Genomic DNA, 15,225 nt, shown 5'->3' on the forward strand with positions numbered 1-15,225 from the left:
GTTGCTTTGAACATACTATTACAATTCAAATAAAACTTTATTATAAGTTATATAATAAACTACTTGTCTGAAAAGCCTCTCAACATTATTGAACACATAACAGTTTTGTAAGTATGGTGACAGTTGATATATTTTTCAAGACTTAAAGAAAAACGCCAAAGTAAGCGTTTTTAAAGGAGATCAGTGTGAAAGTGGTTGAGATTAATACGCAAATAGTTACGATCATTGTGAAAATGGTTGTAAGTTATATATATATATATATGAACATAATTTTGCGACTCACGAACGCACTTAAATGTCTGAAAAATAAAACTAAGAAGTTCTGAGATGTTGTTTCTGTTTTGAATGTAAAAATCATTGTTCTCTCTTGAGGTTTTTACAAAAAAAAAGTATTATGCTCTTGAATTCAAATGAGTATGGGACTTCAAGATAATGACGAGAAATAAATCACAAAGTGTCGACAATGTATGCATGTTTACAACATTTAAACAATTACTTGACAGGAAATTTTACACTCAGAAGTGTGCAATTTGAACAAACGGCATGCTTTCCGGTAAATAAAAGAAAAACGCCGAAAAAGAAGAATGAAAACAATTCCTAGGAATAAAAAAGTATGTCAAAAAGTCTAACTTCATTTAGCATTTCTGGTGAGTTGGAAATAATATTAGTCCCCTCAGGAGGAATGTTCCTTGAGTTTTTATAAAAGCAATTGTTAACTATTGAAAACTTTGAACATTTTTTTTCTAGTTTATGTTTTATCTCTGACACTCATTATACACGCGTAATTACACATACAAATTAGTTTCATTATAATCACCTGCTTATAAATATTGTCTCATCAAAGCTGTAGTTACAACGTAATGAGGCAGAGAGCTAATACATTAATGTTATACGAAAACAGAATGGTATAAGTTCATTAGGACAGTTTTGGAAGTTACTTGCATTTGGTTGGATAGTTTATTGTTACTTTACACGCAAGGAAAGTAATCGAAGTTGTGCGTTTCGGGCTTAGCACCGAATAATGCTACCGTAAACCAGAATTACCGGAGCAAACTGGGTCTGTGTTTCGTTCCGTTTCCTTGGAGACACAGTCTTTAGTTTGTATTGCTGTATGATGTTTATCTCTATATATACAATGTTGCGCAATTCTCCTTGTATTCGTATTATTTCTGAAAAAGGATATATAAACTGAGAACGTTGGCAGGATAACATACACCCCATCAACTTTACTAAATCAAGGTTCCCGATTTCGTCGAATCAACAACATAAGGTGAGTCCAGATAAGTTTATGAAACTATAAGTTTATTACAGTGTTATGCTGAGTGCTAAACATGCTATCTATCTAGTAGTGGTTTCTTTTCTAATGAAAAGTTTTCAAACTGAGCAATGAAAATTCTATTTCTTACGTTAAATGTTTAAAGATTAGTGTGTCAGATTTTACTGGATGTTTATTTGGGATAAACTTAAAAACTCTAAGAGTGTATGGTGTTTTTCTATTACGAATATGACACCAAACATTTAATGTATTTTCACACAGTTTCACATCAAGAAATTTACTGATCATATTATTGTTTCTTAGACATAATGGACCCCATGGACAGTCAACATCGTAGTGGAATTCCTAGCTTTGAAAAACAGCAAAAGCGAACCCAGAAACATAGTGAGCACGTGGTGAATACCAGCACGGGCCACTCAGACCATGAAGACCACATCGAGGGGCAGACCGAAGTCCCCAAGCACGAAGGACAGGAGAGCACTCAAGAATAAAGTAATTCTCAAGAAGATGTCTTTTCTATAAAATACAATAAACTATAGATTATTTGATGATTATGTGTGTCCTTCAAACCTTTAGTTTTACACTAATGTTTGATTTATGAGTCAGGGTTAAATGTTATAATTAGTTACTGTTGCACTTCACACCTGAATTTCGTACAAAAATTGTATCTTTACCATTTTATGATTTCTGGCGTTTAGAAATAAAGTATTATATTTGCACAGAAACAAAACATCTGTGTTATCCTGGTCTGCTTTCATTATATCGAACGCGACAGTAAAAGGACTACGTTTGATGATTTTTTTTCCTTCTTTATGAAAAACAGTCTTCTGGTTACATCATTTTTTTTTTTAGATTCTTCCCTATAAGAAGACAAATTTTGTTCTTAAAGTAAAAATGGTGTTAAAATTTTGGTCAACTTTCGAAAAAGAAATAACAAGAAACATGTAGATTATAAGTTTCATGAAATAGTTTGTTTGTTATGGATTTCACGCAAAGCTACACGAGGGATATCTGCGCTAACCGTCCCTAATTTAGCAGTGTAAGACAAGAAGGAAGGTAGCTAGTCACAACCGCCAACTCTTTTACCATCGAATAGTGGGATTGACATTATAACGCCCCCACGGCTAAAAGGGCGAGCATGTCTGGGATTCGAACCCGCGACCCATAGATTGCGAGTCGAGCGCCCTAACCACCTGGCCATGCCGGGCCTCATGAAATAGAGAAAATTTAAATACCTTGAACAAACGTCTGTTAGTTTAGTTATGGTGATAGCTCTATTATGTCACTGAAACGAGAGTGTTTTAAAATTAGAAATCAATGAATACTAACTTTAAAAAAAAATCGAAATTGTAATTGCTAATGACTAGAATGTTGGAAAAACGATGCAACTTTAATAATCGTTTTACCACCTTCTGTTTGCAAACGTTTTTTTTATTTTCTAAATATATATGTGTGTGTGTGTACACTACGATAAAAGAAAAACTATTTCCACTAACAATTCTCACACACACATATATATATACTAGTATAATGTATCAAAATTCGACAAGATTTTAATGAGTTGTGGCAGTTCACTCAATTCATATTATTATCTAACCACACAAAATCGAATATTTGGCCACTAAGATGTGCTCTTTCTAAAAGTTCTTTTAAAACTAAAAAACATTTCCAGCAATATTGATACTGGAAGTGCTCATCCCATGTTTTAATTAGTCGTCCCTGTTTGTGCCCTTCAGAATGACTTTATAACAACACCCATCCTTCGGGAGTTTGAATTAGAACTCAATAAAATTTGCAAACCTATTTGAAACTGAAATGAAAAGATGCATGTGCATTTTAAATAAAATACAAAAATGTAATACATTTTTATTAGTGTAAAACGACATAAACAATACTCTGAAAATTGACTTTTAAACAATCATTTCGATATTATATCATTACAAAAAATTATTATTTAAAAGCTTTGCAATAGAAAATATTTTTATTAAATTTTAGCAACACATACATACAGAACTAACATGCATCCATAAGAGTCGTTCTTAGTAGGCCTTACACCTAAGCATATAATTATTTTTGGCGTATTTCTTTTTTCTTCTTATTCTTTGGATTCATACGCAATGGACGTACAGACATTCGGTTTCACAGATGATATTCTACTGGTAGAACGTGTCGAAATTCACCAAAGTATTTAAAGTTGTAGTATTTCAAGCTACTGTCTAAAACTAAGAACTATCATCGAATTTCTATTGGAGACGTTGTTTACAAAATTCTCTAGTTAACAATATTTTCACCTTCAGAGACATAAATTTTTAACTGATCGAATGACCATATCCTGGAAGAAACTACTAGAGCTGACAGTGAGAGGAAACTGACTCAACTAAGTGCAACCCCGACAGACGGCTATCCATTTTCCCAAAATGATTTCATTGTATGAATATATATTGTAATATAAGACGTAAGGAATATGTATTCGCCACCTGGTGGCCATATCGCAACTTATCATGCTATATGAAACTTACTAACGTAAGTAAAAAGGTTTTAATCTCAATTTAACCTTTAGCACTATAATAACTCTTTTATAACCAAAAGTATCTTTTCATTTATTTGTAAGTCTTTAAAATTATGTAGCTGTGCAGGACAATTTGTTAGCCGTAGGATGGTTGATTGACAAAATAATACTGTATTAATGGTTGTATTAATTATACAACCATCCTGTATAAATTAATAGTAAGCAATATAACTATCCAACTCCATCCTTTAAAATTAGAGAAAATTTAACCTCCAAATTAGAGTCTAGAAAGTTCGTACTAACTTACCCTATATATTAAGTTCAATAATTTGGAATAAATTAACTCACCCCCCCCCCTCATCTGCTGAATGCCAATTAGATTAATTGAGGCATACCCAATTACCTGAAGGTTGTCTATCCAGATCCAGTTACTTTTATCAACACTACAAGTTCAAGAATTATAATGACTGAAGATATGATATTGCTAATATAAAAAAGATGACCTTAAAGAGGCATAGACGATATCGTAAAGCTGGTTAATGCTAATAAAGATTTAAACATACTAGCATTAGGAGTAGTCAATTCTCACGAATAAACAAGCAAATACAATGTAGGGCCAGTTGCACTGGCAAATAAAAAAATATGTTATGCTTAAGAAGCAGTCACACTGATAAATTTACAAGAATAGTATTGTATAGGGACAGCCAACACAGATATAGATACAAACATATGTAACTCCAACGGAATTAAAACTGTCAAAGATCCCGTCAAATAAAGTCTAGGGGCGTATATTAGATAAATTCTTAGCCCATTGGCATTCTACTCTAAAAACTAAACAATAATAGTAACTTTCTTATTACCTACTCTAACAATAATACAACAATAGGTAGCTCAGAAAGTGCTTATTTTAATAAATGAACAATAATGATAGTTTAGCGACAGTCTACGCTAACGGTGTTACAAAAATACGTAGCTCAGAAGTAGCTTATATCAATAAAGAAACGATAATTATAGCTCAGGAAATAACTACAAAAATAACGGCGCAATCATAAGTAATTCAGAAACAGTCCGCCGCCAGAACTGCACACTAAATAAGAAGCAGTCCACTGTTAGAAAGAAACAACAATAATTAAGTTAGAATCAGTGCATTACTGCTAAGGTACAACAGTACTTTAATCAGAAGCAGTCCATCGCTACAACGGTACAACAATATATAAATCAGGAGCAGTCCACAGCTAGAACTGTTCAACAATAATTAAATCAGGAAGAGCCTGTTTTGGAAGAAATAGAATAATTATAACTAAGAATAGTATAACAGCGTTTAGTCTAGAAAGAACCTATTCTGATAAAAAATATGTTAAATTACAGACAGACTACAAAGAAAATAATGAAATCAAAAGTAATTCAGGAATAGTTTAAAATAAGAAAATTAAAACAATAAGAAGTTTAAAAAGTCTGCATTAATGAAGAAACAATGATAACTTAGTTCGAGTCTGCACTATATATAATGGTATAACAATAAACATCTAGAAAGAGCTTAAATTGAGAGAGAAACAATATTGACAACTTAGTGAGAGTCTACAAAACAATGGCACAACAATAAGCATGTAGGAAGAGCTAACACTGATAAATAAACAATAATGACTACTTAGTAAGAGTCTATACTAACAATAGTAAAACATTAAGCATGTAGAAATAGCTTACATTGATAAGGAGACTATAATAACAACTTATTGAGAGTCTACACTAGCAATGATACAACAATAAGTAATTAAGGAAGAGCTTTCATTAATAACAAACAATGATGATAACTTAGTGACTGTCTATTAATTCTAACAACAGTACAATAATTGTTTGTTTGGAATTAAGCACAAAGCTACACAATGGGCTATCTGTGCTCTGCCCACCACGTGTATCGAAACCCGGTTTCTAGCGATGTAAGTCCGCAGACATACCTCTGTGCCACTGGGGGGCCAGTACAATAATAAGTAATTTAGGAAGAGCATACTTTGAATAAGGAACAAAAATGGTAACTTAACGGTAGGTTGAAAAGGTAGCAACAAAACCATCAATAAGTAAGGTTTGTTTATATTTTACAGAATTTTTGAGTAAAGCTAAATACGTATAGCCGTACTTAATTTTGAACTGATAGATTAAAGGGAAGATACCTTGTTAACAGCCGCCAACTCTTATGATATTCTTGCCTGACCAAATAATAGAATTTGACTGCCATTCAAAGTTTCGAGTGAGATTTTGTGGCAACGGGCAGAGAAATGCAAAATTTCGGTTTCACAGACCGAGCACGCTATTCACTAGGCCACGCTCAGCCAAGTAAATAAGAGCAGTTTACACTAACGACAATATAATGAACAATTCAATTGCAAGTAAAAGTTCAGTAAAGTCTTCTTTAACAGCGATTATAACTCATGTATATTTAATTCAAGGACATTTTTTTACAGACAGAGTGTTAAATAAGCTTCTTATAAGTAGTCTACATTGAAAATATTAATAATCCTAAGTGGTTCGAGTTGAGCGTTGTCTAATGGTTAGCGTGCCGGACTGTGAATCTTAGGGTTCATAGTTCAGGTTTCATTGCTACAAAAAATCATCCGTAATTTAGGTTCGATGGGCGCGTTATAAGAATCACAGTCAAATCCCACTATTCGCTAAGCAAAGAAAATTCCATGTGTTTGAGGTAGGTGGTATTATATATTTGTTTAAAAACTCAAAATTAGGAACAGCTAGTGCATACAGCCCTTGTGTAACTTTGCAAAGAAAATTCCAAACACAAGCAAAGCACATAAACTTAAGTTTTACACGGTTGCATAAGTTTACAAATATAATTGTAGGTAAGTAGCTTGAGAGGCCCCTCGGTTGGTCAGTGATAAGTTTACGGACTTACTATATTAAAATCTAGAGTTCGATTCCCCGCGGTGACAGAGCGCATAATGATCCACTGCTTAGCTTTGCGCTGAAACAAACAAACAAACTAAGATATATGGGGGGGAGGGACATTTCACTAAGTTTCGATAAACTAAGATTCATCATCTGATTTTTCAGACACGTTGTGCTACTATGTTAAGACTTTTTTCCCCCCATTTTAACACGTAAATTAATTTATGAAAGCGTTTTGTTAATTACTTCCTTGCACGATGTAAGTGTTACCGGTAACATTTGATTTGATCCTTTAAACTAATTCAAATGATTCTAAGTTTAACCGGTAATCCTTCATTTAATCATTCAAGTGAAACAAAAAATACCAGTTTCAAACAACTTAGACCAATACTTATAGTAGGGCTCAACATTCGACAAAAACAACATGACATACGTTGCTCCACCTAAAATGATACAATTCCATTGGCCTATCTAGACTGACAGAAACTGATACAGTTCGAAAGTACATTTCTCACCTTAGTAGAGCAGGAATTGCCGATTTCGTAATAGGAACTGTAATATGAGATTTTATTTTAAAATATTTATATATTTGTAAATAAAAACCTCTAATGTGTTTGTTACTTTTCACAGCGAGCTTTGAAGTTATAAAGTTTTCAGTCATTTGTTAACAAGAATGACAGAAAACTGTAACTTAACTAATTTATATTTTGCATTCGATCAAGTTGAGGGTATGATATTTTTGGACGTATTGTTGCTATTGCAATCCTAGCCGTGTATTAGTTCCGAGCTACACTGCAACTTTTTAACTTCATTTAACCTTGACTACATGCTAATATGGAATAAGAAAATGATCGATCATGCCCGGGCAACTATTCGTAGTTATTACAGTATTGTAATATACATTTGGAAATCCAGTGGCCCTACTACTTTATCGCAATAGTTACATATGCCCAAGGTGCAGAAACCGTGACTGGTACAAGCGTGTGCTCAAGAAACTGTTAACTGGTCCAAACCAGATTAATGTTACGTTTAGTTTCTATGGAAACGACTTTCCCATGTGTTCTCGGTTTCTTGGTGTACACGTGCCATTTGCGATAGAGCAAATGTTGCTTCTGTTTATAAAGGCTATATAAGCTAAAAGCAAATGTCATATCTTTCACACACACATATACCCAGCCAGCACTAGTCAGCCGATCTTTGGAGATTTCTGTTGTTCATCAACCCTAACTAGGTAAGTTCCAGTATGAATAAATCCGTTTTTCTGCGTACACAAACTTTTATCTTTCACGGGAGGTTTTTATTGAAATATATGTACAATGTGTGTTTAAAAAGATCATTAAATGAAAGGCTGACGATAATCAACTGTTAATTAGTGTATTTCAGTCACATGAATATTGAAAGTGACCGAGTGCTTAGCGTGATTAAACTGTATATTCGAAAGTTCGCGGCCTGTTCCCGTAAAAATGCGCTCCGCATTTTGGGGCTGTGGTTGCTTCATAAAAGTGACGGTCAACTGCCAGTATTCACTCAGACACGAGTATAACAGGAGTTTGTCAGTATTTGCTGTTAACAGGCTGCTTTCTCTAGTATACCAGCTAAAATTTAGGGACAGCTATGTGCAGATAGCCCATTTTTATAGTTTTGCGCAAAAAAATCCTGAAACAAACAAATAATCACACACATTTCCGTGTTTTAAATCACAAGTTGGTCCAAGACTTGCTTACGTCTTTTCAATGGATCGAAATCCCTTTTCAAAGTTTGCTTTCAAATATGTTAGGAGACATAACATAAAACTAAGTCCAATTTTGCTGAAAATATTTAAATAATATAGTCTTCTGTATAGCGATTAAGATGAATGCTCCGCATTCCCAGTTATAAATCCAGTAAAAATAAGAGCAATAAGAAAGACTGCACACCCACGCCCAGCCCACTTCTCCTTTTCCAGATTGTATGTGTTTATATTGGATAACGTCAAATTTCACCTTCAAAAACTCAGCAAATTCTTCTCAGATCCAGAATGATCAGCGATCCGAACCACTTTTGTAGTACGTTGAGGAATTTCAACCTTAATGTGCCCATGAAATTTGGTACAAATCCGGTCACGCTTTACAGAGTTATTAACCGAAAACCGCGAAAATGCCATATCTCCCCATTACAAAGAAATGTTTCAAAGTGATCCAGAATCTGGAACCGGATTTGGATCCAGACCAAATTTGAGGAGGTCTGTCCCATACTGACTTCCAATCATGTGCAAGCTTTTCGTCTACATAAGTCTATTAGTTTTCGAGAAACGCACGTGAAAACACAGACAGACACACACACAAGGTCAAGAGAAATTATTGCCTCATCGCGCCTCAATGTATGTAGTACAGTCATCAGCTCTGCATATATGTGTGTGTTGTAATTATAAATGAAGTAATAATCGGATCGTAAAAAAATTAAATAAAAGAACTGTACCTCACTTTAAAGAGAAAATTTGATATATAAATATCAGAGAGTCTCTTGTATAAATATTTGAATTTAAAACAGACAACGAATAATTTGGTCATACCGTCCCCAAGGGAGTCAGCGGTAAGTTTAAAGACATACAACGCTATAATCCGGAATTTGATTCCCGCGGTGTACAGAACGCAGAAACCCTATCGTGTATGTTTGTGTTAAAACGAAGAAACATTTGTTCATGCTAAAAGGCCTGGCATGGCCAGGTGGTTAGGGCGCCCGACTCGCAATACACGGGTTTGAATCCCCGACCCACCAAACATGCTTGCCCTTTCAACCGCGGGGGCGTTATAAGTGAAGGTTAATCCCACTATTCGTTGGTAAAATAGTAACCCAAGAGTTGGTGGTGGGTGGTGATAACTAGCTGCCTTCCCTCTAGTCTTTCAGTGCTAAATTAGGGACGGCTATCACAGATAGCCCTCGTGTAGTTTTGCGCGAAATCCATAGTAAACAAACACTAGCATACTAAAAAGAAACACTCTTCTTTAATTTATCAAGACCAATATTTTTTTATTCAATGATACCCCACGCACTTCTGTACTAGATTAACATGTTTTACATCAAATTACATTTACTCTTTGCGTAGTTAATAGCTTGAAGAAAAGATTGCAAGAGGTAATTTTGAAACGATTCAGTTATATTTCCACTGTATTATTTTTTCCATCTTTGATAGTAATTGAATGCTTAACTTTCTTAGAGATCCACCTGGAGGTTATTCCATGATATTTGCTCACTAATGCAGCATCATGTTACTATTTTGAGAAAAAAACAACAAAAACGTGCCCACTACAACTTTACTGTTTCGTGAACTTTATCGTTAAATTTATAGTATTTCAAATGCCATTTGGTATCGGTTTTTTAGACACAAATATTCATCGTTAAATAATTTTATGACAACCATAACCTCATTAAGACCCGTTGCTTTCAGAAGTTATATATTTATTTTTTCTGTGCCTTGTTACAAATTATCGAAGTTAGATAAATACGTGTATATTACTGTTTTATTTTGTAACAGACATCATGGACTCTATGGAGCATGGTGAACGTGGAAAGCAGGGATCTGAGAGACAGAGACGAGGTCCCCAAAAGCATGACGAGCACGTGGAGACAATAGCTCACAAGGAAGAAGGACACAGAGACCAAAGCGAGAACCAGAATGAAAGCACAAAATCGGAAGGTCAAGAGTGCACTCAAGAGTAACCTTCACAAAAAGTGTCGTCTTTTGTTGAAAGTCCTAATGTACATTTCTATTAGCGCATATAGACGTCGATGCTTATTCTGTTGCTTTTTCTTGCAAGGTCGTTAATTTCGGTATAATTTGACCAAGATAATTTGACCTTGCTCTGATTGAAGCTATTGTTTGAATAATATCTTGTATTATTTTGGTAATTAGAAATTTTTGGATTTCAGGCGTATGCTCGAAAGAAAATAATTTTGGTTTATTATTCAGAAAATAAAATATGTTGTAGTTGTACTTATACGTGTGAACTTTATTTTATTTGTACATAAAACACCATAATTAAATAGGTATTTAAACGCATCTCTTCAACAAATTTTTGTATAAGCGTCTATCCTCAAAACTAAGTCACTTGCTATTAAACTTACAGGTTCGGTCTACTAACTACATTTTTTTTAACTTGTATACCTTTTAACCCTATTAATTATTTCAAAAGAATTTATACCACCAGAAGAATTTTAAGGTATAAAAATGTCTATCATCTCCTTTGTTATGAAAATCTAACGTTTAAGTCTCTCCAAAAAAAAATATGCATTTATAATCTATATTCTAAGCGCAATGATTGCACTGTACCCACCACAGGAATCAAAGTTTGAAATAGAGCGCTATAACTCTTATCGCTGAGGCACAGGTGGCGCATTTATAAGTGTATAGGTAGATAAATAACTATGATAGAAAAACAACACTCTTAGACCATTTGTTTATAAGAAATATGATATGATGTTATGACCTGTAACCGTTTTGTTTTACTGCTGGACGGCTGAGACCTAGACATTTCTTAAGGGGAGATATAATGGTGGGTTTTCAGTATCTAAAAGTCACAGAATTTTATAGTTTACTAGCCGTCTTTACCCGGCGTTGCCCGGGTATTACCTGAACAGAGGGCAGATGTTTAGCTATTTCTAAACAGAAATAGCGTGTTCTTGATGTTTCTTGCGAACGGGCCCGGCATGGCCAGGTGGTTATGGCGCTCGACTCGCAATTTGTGGGTCGCGGGTTCGAATCTCCATCCCACAAAACATGATCGCCCTTTGAGCCGTGGGAACGTTATAATGTGACGGTCAATCTCACCATTCGTTGGTAAAAGAGTAGCCCAAGAGTTGGCGGTGGGTGGTGATGACTAGCTGCCTTCCCTCTAGTCTTACACTGCTAAATTAGGGACAGCTAGCGCAAATAGCCCTCGTTTAGCTTTGCGCGAAATTCAAAACAAACAAACAATTCTTGCGAACGGCGCTCTGCATGGTAGATGACGTCACTGTCTCTGCGAAAATGTTGCTCTTGCTCAGTCTGAGCTTGACGATGAGCAGCTTGTCTTTTTCGTTGGCTGTCAAGACGTGTTTTCCTTTCTTGTAGAGTCTCACTCTGTCACTTTTATCGCATATGTTTTGCTGCTTGTGATTGGCAATCAGAATTGTTTTTTTTCTCGACATTTTACTCTGAGGTACATAATGAACGTCAGAATGGTTTATCATACTTAACTCCTCTCTCTCCTCCCAAAATAAAGTGAATAAAAACCAATTTATTTTTGCAGAATTTCGCGGGTTCAACTTGTCTATCCTATAAAAACTTAGTTTTGTTATTTGTCAGTAGATGGACTTTTATTCTGATACCACAACTGCAGCATACCTCTCTATAAAATACATATATTTTTTTCTGACGTCATTTCCATTTAAATTAGACTAAAAATCCTGTCCGTCTTCTGTAGAAAAAATTAGATTACAAGGTTTTCATTGATACTAAAAATGTGACGTCACAGACATTAAACATCATTATGCTGATTACATATCTTTATAGGCCTACTACTATATGGGCTGAAAGGTGCGAACAAAGAGACACAAACTTAGCTTTATACTAATATAATTATATATATATTAATATAATTAATATATTTATATATATATATACGTTATATTAAAACAAGTTTGAAGCCTCACCACGTCGTTCCAGTGATGATGTTAAGTCCGGTCTTGCTCTATCTGATGATCATGCATCTTGACAATATAGTCCTGAAAAAATCTCTGTCGTAAGTTTGTCATGTTCAAAGAAAATCCCTCCTACCTGCAGGCTTTCCATAGGTGCATAAGTATTGCATACGGCTACTTGACTGGTATGTCTTCATATGGTGTAGCATTAATACCCGTTTCATTTTTCTGCTTCTTGTAATATGTAACAGTTGAACGGATATGCTATGGAACAAACTGAAGTCGCTTTTCCACGTGTTTTGATAATTTGCATATTCATTATTGTTTTTAATATAACGTATTCAATCCTCTATGGGTTGTAACTCGCATCTGTTATAACGAAACAACATTAAGGGCTGACTCTCAGTTGGGCTGTCAAAACAACTGGCTGTCGAAATATTCTATCTTCTCCCTCTGACTGTACAGAAGAAAGGAGAATAAATAAGTGACATTAGAAATTTACATGGCTTCTTTTGTCAATTAGTTAAATACATTTGTAAAAGAGGCCCCACTCTTCATATCCTGTTTAACAGTTTATATTACAGACAACACGTTAGTTCCTTGGGAAGAAAATAATACGATTAAACATCAACTAATATACAACAATCCCCCCACTTGGAATATGAAGAGCTCAACCAAAACAATAACAACAAAGTTCATGGATCAAATACAGATAATTTGTTTTGTTTGTTTTGGTGTTAAGCGCAAAGCTACACAATGGGTTATCTGTGCTGTGTCCACCATGGGTAAAGAAATCGAGTTTTTAACATTATAAGCCTTCAGATTTGCCGCTGAGCAACTGAGGAACAATACATATAATAGTCATTAAAAATGTTTACATGAAAGCCTAACAACTCTCTTTAACCATCCTTAAAATCTGGTTACGTACCAAATTCTTGGAAGCAAGCCAATGTTACCATGTTCTACGAAGAAGGAAAACCAGTGGATGAACCATAAAAAGGGTTATAGACCAATAAGCCTTAAAAGTTGTTTAGGTAGAATTTTTGAAATAATATTGAAAATATATTATTTATACTTTTTAAAATTGACCAATAACTTAAAATTAAAAGCGGACTTTGAAATTTTAGGTAAACCACTAAACAGTTTGATTAGACTCACTGAAACAGTTAGCAAAATTGTTTAATAAAGATTGCTGCGAAATAGCGTGCTTTCTCGGTGTTGGAAAAACATTTTACATCGTATGACATAAAGGTTTCCGGTTCTAATTGTCCCAAATAGAACTAATTCGGGATATTATATGCTTGCTCTCCAACTTTATAGACAACAGGAAGGTTAATGGAGAAAGCACCCACTCAAAGTAACTGACTCCTGAGACAGGTGTTTCACAGTTAGCTAGGGCTAGTTAGCTCTATTCATCACGCACGTAAGCAGTTTACCATTTCTGGACAAGATTTATTGCAGATGATGTGGTTATCTGAAGAGTTCTCCAAATGCTTCAATAGCATCCACTAATTTTCAACCTTTTTTAAACGTTATAGAATAATGGTGTAGCAAATAGTCATAAAGATAAATTAATAGAAAAACTCAAGTAGTCTGTTTCAGTCTCCAAAAATGAGAAGAAAAAAATATATATCTATACGGAACTATTTTTGCAGGTAGCAGCATCTGTTAAGTTTCTAGGCCTCACGTACGATATTAAGGTTACCTGGAATAAGCATACAAGTAACATTTAAAGCAAAATACTGAAAAAATAAACACTGTAAGAAGTTGAGTTGGCAACAACAGAAGTACTTTAGCTGAAAACATAATTAACATTTATAAATCACATGTGGAATCAGTATGACTAGTCTGGTTTAAGGTAACCAAATCTAAACTGTCTAAAATACAAGGACCGAGCGTGGTCTAAAGGTTTGATTGCCAAACCTAAGATCGATGGTTCGTGTCCCGTTTCCGAAAAAAAAACACGTCCACATTCTGAGACCGTGAGTACATAAAAGAAGTGACGATCAAATCGTCTTATATGGTCAGGCAAGAGTAGCCCAAGAGTTAGCAGTGGGTGCTTTAAATTTGTTGTCTATCATTTCAAAGCTAGGGACAGCTATACTTCGGGTGGTTTTTCACAAAAATACTAAACAATCGTCTAATATTAATTGTATTCCTGTTTGATCAAAGACAGTTATGCCCTAATTTTCTCTTTTATTTTAGATAGACGTCAGCTCATTTTTTATTATTTCATGTAAGACTGTCACGTTTTTTTTCGTCCAAACAAATCATAGTGCCACAATTCTGTTTCGTTCCAGTATTAACTGGTCTTCCATTTTTCCTTTTTCTTGGTCAAAAAACTAAGTAACCTTTCTTGTTTTGTTGTTCTGACGAATATGTAACATAAACATTCTCTTTGTTAGAACTCCTTCCGGGTTTCTTTTTTTAAATCATGAAATTGTTCTTTAAAAAATGACATCATAGTATAAAAGTAACTGTTTTGTAAATGGATTTCTTTTTTATACGCCAATATATGTTGCTTCCGAGAACAAATAGAATAATGTAAGTTAAATAAACAAAAGCTAAGGTTTACAGCTGCACTTTGAATCATATGTACGTGTAAAGTGATCATATTGTGAGCGAATGTTATTTTCATAACTCCATATGGTGCTACGTATAGTAATACAATATTTTATTTCAATATAAATTGACTTTATCCAAACTTATCTTATACGGCCTCTTTAGTTTTACCATCAGCATTAATACTTCGAATGGGTTGATCGGAATATTCGATGACGTTGTTTGTTTCGGATATTCGTGCAAAGCTACTCAAGGGTTACGCTAGTTATATCTAATTTCTAACTAATAGACAATTCCAAAGCCAATATTTGAGCTTCTCTTATCG

The 15,225-nt window shown here is 34.4% G+C and overlaps 2 long non-coding RNA genes across 2 annotated transcripts; both read left to right on the forward strand.

The window, feature by feature from the left end:
* Nucleotides 1–1,122: 1,122 nt before the first annotated feature.
* On the forward strand, nt 1,123–2,017 carry LOC111088106. Its single transcript, XR_002612698.1, has 2 exons — nt 1,123–1,270; nt 1,580–2,017. It is a non-coding gene; the product is annotated as an uncharacterized LOC111088106 (long non-coding RNA).
* A 5,749-nt stretch (nt 2,018–7,766) lies between these two features.
* On the forward strand, nt 7,767–10,653 carry LOC111088108. Its single transcript, XR_002612699.1, has 2 exons — nt 7,767–7,911; nt 10,195–10,653. It is a non-coding gene; the product is annotated as an uncharacterized LOC111088108 (long non-coding RNA).
* Nucleotides 10,654–15,225: the final 4,572 nt, after the last annotated feature.

Source organism: Limulus polyphemus, unplaced genomic scaffold (genome assembly GCF_000517525.1).
Source record: "Limulus polyphemus unplaced genomic scaffold, Limulus_polyphemus-2.1.2 Scaffold85, whole genome shotgun sequence".
NCBI lineage: Eukaryota > Metazoa > Arthropoda > Merostomata > Xiphosura > Limulidae > Limulus > Limulus polyphemus.